Consider the following 7,427-nt stretch of genomic DNA (forward strand, 5'->3'; position numbering starts at 1 on the left):
TACAAATAGATACTGCATTTAGCATTGGCAGTGCAACAGGATAAAACTGGAAAATAGTCTTGAATAATTGCACAGCTGTAAATAAGATTTAATGTTCTCCATGTTCACTCTTCTGCATTGTCAGACATCCTTTCTAGAAATTCATAACTGAAGTGTTGTTCACAGCAATTCAACCAGCTTGTAAATATTTTTTTCAGGTTTAACTGAGGGTCAAACTGAGACCCTGTGTTCAAATACCTCAATTTCCATGAAGCTGCTTTCCATTCTGGCTTTGCAGATCAGGCCAGTCATTATTAGCCCAGCAACATTCATCCTCATTCTTTTAGATAAAACATTCATTGTCATCATGTTAATATTTGTTATGTGGGCTCATTTTATGTGGTTTATGATTTTTTTCCAATTTCCTCTTCTGCTTCAATAACTCCTCCATTTCTTGCAAGACTCAATTTGAAGCTATTTAAGTTTATTATTTCAACTTCCAAAGATGATTATTTGGCATTGAGTAAACAACCTTAGCTATGCACTTGCTGACATTCCTCCATAATAACTCTCTGCCCCTATTTTATCACTTATAGAATTGCTTTCTAGCCCTTTTTATGGGTCTTTTTAAAAATAGCTTTCTTATATAATAGATAGTAACATTTGTTATAAAATGAAAGTAAAACCAATTAAATCTGCCTTATTGTATTTACAAAAGATTGATGTGTGTAAAGTCTAACAGCTTATTTGGGGATTTTAATTTAAAAGTGCCCTGCAATAACGTTCTCTTGTGTTCTGGGAACCAGCAGTAATGGAGAAGCCACTGCCTGCAGAGATGCTGAACTAAATTAAAGTATTGTGTGCTGGTATTCAAGCATCTGCCTCATGCGTTAATCTCTGGGAAATGCTTGAAAATACCCTAAAGTAGCAGCCATTTCTTTGTTTAAGTTTGAAAGCTTTTTGTATCTATTCTCATTAATGCTGTAGTGCAGAAGATTTGCTGTTCAGTAAATGAATTGAACAGAAGCTTCTGCAAACCAAGAACAGATTGCAGTTTCCCCATTTCAGTCTCCATTTTACTTTTGTTGTGTGTAAAGGATTTAAATTTGAGCTCCAGGGACCTGGATTTTACTGTATTTCCTTCAACATATGTGCTCCCTGTGATATAGAAGCAAAATAGTTGGACTTGCATGAATACTGCAAAAATTTGAATATTATGCTGCCTGAATGTTTGAGGATTTTTTTACCCTACCTTAGACTTTCTCTTGAGTTATATTTACACATATGAGACTCTAAGTGTATGGTTTCTCTGGAAGGTGGCTTCCGAAAATGCTTCATCTTCATTGTTAAGTCTCTCATTTTTCTTCTCCTTTATAACATTTTCAGTCATCCAGCTCTGGATCAGAAACAATACCATGTGATTTACAATTGAGTATGACATAAATAGTTGGAGCTGTAAGAGCAGCATGTAGTAAACAAACAGACTGTAGGCAGTAATATATTTGAATACTGGATTTTTATGCATGAATAATCCATGAGTTTATAAAAATCAGTCTGTTTATAGATAATTTAGGAATAGAAGAATGCTTTTATTCATGAAATGACTTATCTTCTCCAGCTTAACAAACAGTTCCATGAAATGCAAGAAAAGAAGAGTTGTGACGTACAGATTTGCCAAAGTTAGCTGTTGTTATTTCAGAAGATCAAAATGTTCATCCATAAGGACAAGGCCTGCAAATGGGGAGTTTATCTCAGCACACTCTCTTAGATCCTGATTTCTGGACTCTTACCTAAGCTGCAGGTGAGCATCCTTGAACATCCTCAAACATCCTCTTGCAGTTGCAGATCAGCAGAGTAAAAAATATTATTGTTTCCTGCTACTCCTTTCCCCCGCCTGGACATTAAACCCCTTCTGTAGCTGCTGGAGAAGTTCCATTTTTGACAAAGCAAATGGATTGGCTAAATCATATTTGTTTAGGAGATGCTGTCCATGAACAGCTCCTAGAAGTTCTGAAGGGACAGTTACAACTGGACTAAGGGAATGATCTGTGTCCATCCCCTGCTTCTGCCTCTGGCCTGGTAATTTAAGTGTTGCCATTCCAAGTAAATCATCAGTAAAAGGAGAAACAGCAGGATGTGCATCTTGGCACAAACTATAGCCCTGCTTAGAGCTGCCTAGAAGTACCTGGGCAGTCAGGGCAGAGTGTAGGAAGGCCAACATTGGTTTGTCAGTCTAGCCTGAAATAATGCAGGTGCTTCAGAAATAATGACTGACATTTCTGAGCCTTTCACTTCATTGTTTTTCTTCAGCCAAAGGTATCTGTTGAATTTGAACTAAATCATACATATAGTTTATCATTGTTTTGAAAATCAGTTTCATACCTAAGAAACTCATTTCCTTGTCCAAAGAGAGTCCATCAACTCCCTTCTCATCTGATCTCTTTTCTGGTTCTGAGGCAAGTCTCTTTCATGGTTTATCATAAGATCTTTATGCCTTTCACCTTAGCTCTCATGTGTTTAGAAACACTACTTGCAAAGAAGGAGGCTCTATTAGGATAAATGAATATCTAGAGTGCTTGCAATTAGAGAGTGAAATAGTAAATGCTAGTTTTAAAATGCTTACAAAGAAAACAATTTGAAACAGGAAATCAGAAAGAGACTGTAGAGAAAATGATGAAGGGATTAGGAGAGTGTGGTGGTATTTCAAACTGAGGTTCCTTACATGTATTTAATTAAGAGCCAATAAAGTAGGATTTAAATATACATAAACTAGACACAGTAGAAACTTGTTAATTTGCACTCTAATAATTTGCAGATTTTATAATTTGTGAAAAGAAAAAAAAATTAAAAGCTTCCTTCTGCCTTGCAGCAATGGTTTAAACCAGAGGCAATAGTGAAATAGGCTACGATTAACACTTTGTTTCTTTGGCAAGTATATTGGAAAGCAGTGGCTACACTTGTGATTGTGTTGTAAGGGATTAACCAGTGGATCATAGTTATTAATACACCATAAAATACACTTTATTCCTACTCTATCAGACAGCAGCCAGTGTAACTCTCTAAGATTTTCATTGATTTGGAGTTGGCCATAAATAAGCACAAGTCAGAAATGCAACGATTTGCAATAACTCCCAGGCATTAAAATCACAAATCAACACCACCAGCATGGAAGCTTTTGAACATGTGCCTGGAAATTCCTAATTGTTGTTGGAATCTTATCCTTCAGGAGGTTTTGTCAGCTGTGGAGGGTGGCAGGAGGGTGCTGCTGCTGCTGTTGCAGGTCACCGTGTCTGCAGGGCTGGGTCCCAGAGCTCACACCTCAGTACAGGAGAAGGAACTGACAATGCTCTGGCTTAGGCTGATGTGGATTTTTCTAAGGTGAATCCTGATAGGCCAGCTCCTGCCCATTATTATTAATTGTTAATAAATATAGGTCTGATTTTATTGCCCTCTCACTTGTGCAATAGATCACAATGTTCAGGGATACTGTTCAGGTGTCTTTTCCTTTATATTTATTTGCATAAAGGGTAAATTGAGTTTGATGTTATTCTGTGATTAAACATATTTGACTGATTTTTTTTAGCCACTTTTAACCTGTTATATGCAATATTTTCCAATGAGGTTGTTCACATAGAGTCTAGGAAATACTAAATCCCAGAGAAATTCCAAACATATTTCATACATTTAATTCATTAATTTTGTATTTAGGTTGAGATGTTAAATATGGTTTTATTTCTGAAATAACTTTTACCTAAGTGAATTATGGATCAGTGCTCCATTTTTATTACCACTACAGCATTTTATAATATTTTCCTTTGAATTCCAGTTGTGTGAACTGACCTTGATGTACACTGCCCTTGATCCACAATAAATCAGAAAAAAACCCCAAAACCCAAAAAACCTGCCATATGACCATATCAGATGAAGATATTCCAGTCTACTTTAATCCTGATTCCAGTTACCTGGAAACTGTCTACCCACTTATATGTAAAAACTTGGAGGGATGATCCATTGAGTCAATTTTTTTTGTCTGCCAGGTAATTACAGCACTTGGTATCTTCAGCAGGGAGTTGCCCACATAGAGCTCTGGGCAGGGCAGGATTTACATTGTGATTCCAATTAGGTTGAAATTAGTATTAGCTTATGTTCAGTAGCTGATGTTTAATGTATGTTAGATTAAGTGCTTCTTTCATAAACTGGCTCTGAGGATTGTTATGACAATCCTTGTGATTGAACTGCTGTAGAAATATGTGATTAACAGAGGTAGTTCTATCTTGTGCTGTACCCTGCTACCACAGGCAACCAGCCAGATCAGCTTTTAAGGCAAAAATTGTTTAAGAACAAACAAAGAAAGCCCTCAGAAACTAAAACCTCATACAAAATAAAACACACATACACAAAGAAAAGTTCCCCCCAGACAATTGAAACATCTGTCCCTACTGTTGCAGTCAGTAGCAAGGATCAGAATAATTTCCAAATGGCATAAGAAATTATTTTCTGCTTTATTTTAATCTATTTTGTATTTTCATTGAAACAAAGGATCACAAATGGAAATAGCACGTATTAGATATGCTGAGAAAATGCTTGCATTGCATCTCACTGGCAAAAACACCAAACAATAAACATTCAGTATTTGAGCCAGCCAGGTGTTGCAGGGTTTGGCCAAGTCCAAATCCTTCACAAAATGATCTACTTTTTAGCATTGGTATTTCAGGGAAATGTTGGTTTCTGCAGAACTAAGACTCTAGCAAGAAATCAATAGACACTGGTGAGTGCAGTGCTCACTTTTCAGAGGGTCTGTACTTCCAAACATCTCTCATGTCAGGCTCATTTAACCAGAAATTGGTTTCCTGGTTTTTTTAGGAACATTTTCCTCCTGAATGAAGTAAGATCATCTAATCAAGAAGTTTTATTCTGGTTCTGTTGCAAGTGGTCCTTCCAAGTGGATTTTTCACTATCCCATTTTGTCTTTTTGTCCCAAGGTCTGGAGGAAGTCTGTCCAGGATGAGACAGAAGGAATCTTTGGGCAATGGAGGAATCTCCAAGAAAAGCAGTGGATTTTGCTGCATCAGTCCCAGGCCAAAAGGAGATGAGCAGAAACATTCTGCTGGCATGAATATGCTCAAGGATGTAATTAGCAACAGTGACAAAAGAACAGACATGGAAACATGAAATTAAATGGAGCTAAGTATGCAAGCCTGCTCTTGCAGTGGGTCACTCAGTGATTTTTAAAACAAATGTGAGTGGGCAGTATTAGCTTAAATCTTAATTTTATATTCATCTGCTGGTCCTCACAGCAAATACTCTTGGCTCTGTTTTCAAAAATCCCACAGCTGTGGCAGATTGGCTCTAGGAGGGTGTGGGGACTTTGGTGCCCAAGGCTTTTGTCTCTCCTGGCAGTCCTGCCTTCAGTAGATGAGAGGGGGCTTGTGCCCCAGCTGTCCCTGCTGGGGCAGTCTGTGACACCTGGGTATCAATCTTCTGACCTTCCCCTTTAGATGAAGCCAGGATTATTGCTTTAGTTTCAGATCATGGCTGACAAAGCAGTTTATCTTTCATGTATTTTTCTAATGTAGTTTTTCAGCCATTTTTTTTTAAATTGAAATTTATAATTGAGCTTATCTTTGAAAAAAGCTGCTTTGAATTCTTCATGATAGTCAAAATATTTTTAAGCATTTCTTTAACCATTTTTAAATTGATTTGCCTCACTAGTAAATATCAGTAATTTAAGATTTATGATATTTTCTTCATATAAATGTTTCCCCTAGGATTAAGCTTGAGATAAATTCCTTCATGTTGCTGCCCACTACTTGCATTCATGGGTAAATTAAACTGTCTGGTTCCTTGTCACTGATTTTTCAAATGTTGGTAATTAAAATTGCAGAACCATTTTTAATGCCAAAGATTAAATAGATGTTGGTGGATATATTAGGTTTTGACAAAGGTTTGGCAGGTAAAATTTAAAATTAGAATGGCTTTTCTATATTATTTATTTTTAATTTTAGCTTTCCTGGCCTTTCAAGTGTGCTCAAAAGCAAGATGGATTATTATAATGTGTGTCACAGTTTATTCTCATGCATTCCTAAAACAGGAACATGTGAGATGAGGAACTCTTCATCTGGAGGGATGTGTGTAATGGCTGATATCAAAAGCTCTTCACCCATCCTCAGTGATTACAACCCCCTGAGAGCTGTTCCCCAGTTCATTAGATCAGCTGAAATTACTCTCTTCCTGCTATGATCCGGCTGCTTTGGTATTTTGTCTGTACTGACCCTGGAGCTCATTCCTTATGCTGATTAATGTCTTCATATGGTCCTGAAACTCACTGCCCTGCATGTCTGCCCCTGTTTCTCTTATGCTGTTATCTTGTGAGTGATTTCTCATAATTACAGCACATTTTTGTGAAGACACATTGCCTGCTCTGTCCTGCCAGACACAGTCCTCAGAGTCCCAGTAGCTGGAGGGCAGCCAGGCAATATTTTGCAGCTGCCTTGTGAAAATCCCAGTGGCTCAGACCTCGGTGATGTTGGACTCGGACATAACCAGATGTCAAGAATTCTTACCAAGCACATCCTGAGCTTCAAAATGTTCACAAATTCTTGTGAATAATGGTGCATCCTATCTAAAAGGTGCTGCTTCAATACCTGGTCTATCTCCAGTTCTGACCTCCTATCCCATGCAAGTTTAGAAGGAAAAGAATTCTGTAAACCATCTTGTACTCAACTAAATACAGGCCAAGGCTCGTCCTGGTGTAAGAATAGAGCTAAATAAAAGCTATTTTAATGTATTTCTAGCTGTTTGAGGTATTGTCCACATACTGAAGTGTTTGTTCTTTCCATACCCTGCTGTACCAATTGCCACACAAGGACTAGCAAATTGCTGATCAAATTCCATGAAATATCATGTGGTGGCATCTCCACCCTTGGGGAATTCTCCTAGAAAGTCAAAGCTGGTCTGGAAACTATTTTTTGCTGTTGGAAGAGTTTAAAGAAGCTGCCTCCCAGCAGTGAGTGGAGCCTGTTGTGCCTAACAGATGTCTGCAGTCCTGCCTCAGAGCTGCATGAGCTCACATCTGAGCCTTCTCCTGACAAAGCACATCTGAGACAGGGGTCCTTTGCTTCGTGTCATTTGCTTTTCCACCCGATTTAGCTTATGTGCTGAGTGTTCTGTGCAGGGATACCCTCCAGTCAGCACCCAAGGCTCCCAGGGATCTCTCAGACACTGGTGTGCATGTCTCCTCCCAGGAGCTTTCTAATCTGAGAACTGTGAATAACACAAAGCATGTCCTCAATGTCTCTTTGGGCTAGTGGAAGTGGCAGGCTCCTGAGGTGCAAGGTAGGATGACTTGGACATTCTCTGGAAGAGGAGAGGTGAAACCTGCTGCGTTGTTCTGGGAGCTTTTTCAGCTTGGCTCATCTGTTTGTGCTCCTGCTCTTTGTCTTCTTTCT

The sequence above is a fragment of the Vidua chalybeata genome, chromosome 13 (genome assembly GCF_026979565.1).
Source record: "Vidua chalybeata isolate OUT-0048 chromosome 13, bVidCha1 merged haplotype, whole genome shotgun sequence".
Lineage (NCBI taxonomy): Eukaryota > Metazoa > Chordata > Aves > Passeriformes > Viduidae > Vidua > Vidua chalybeata.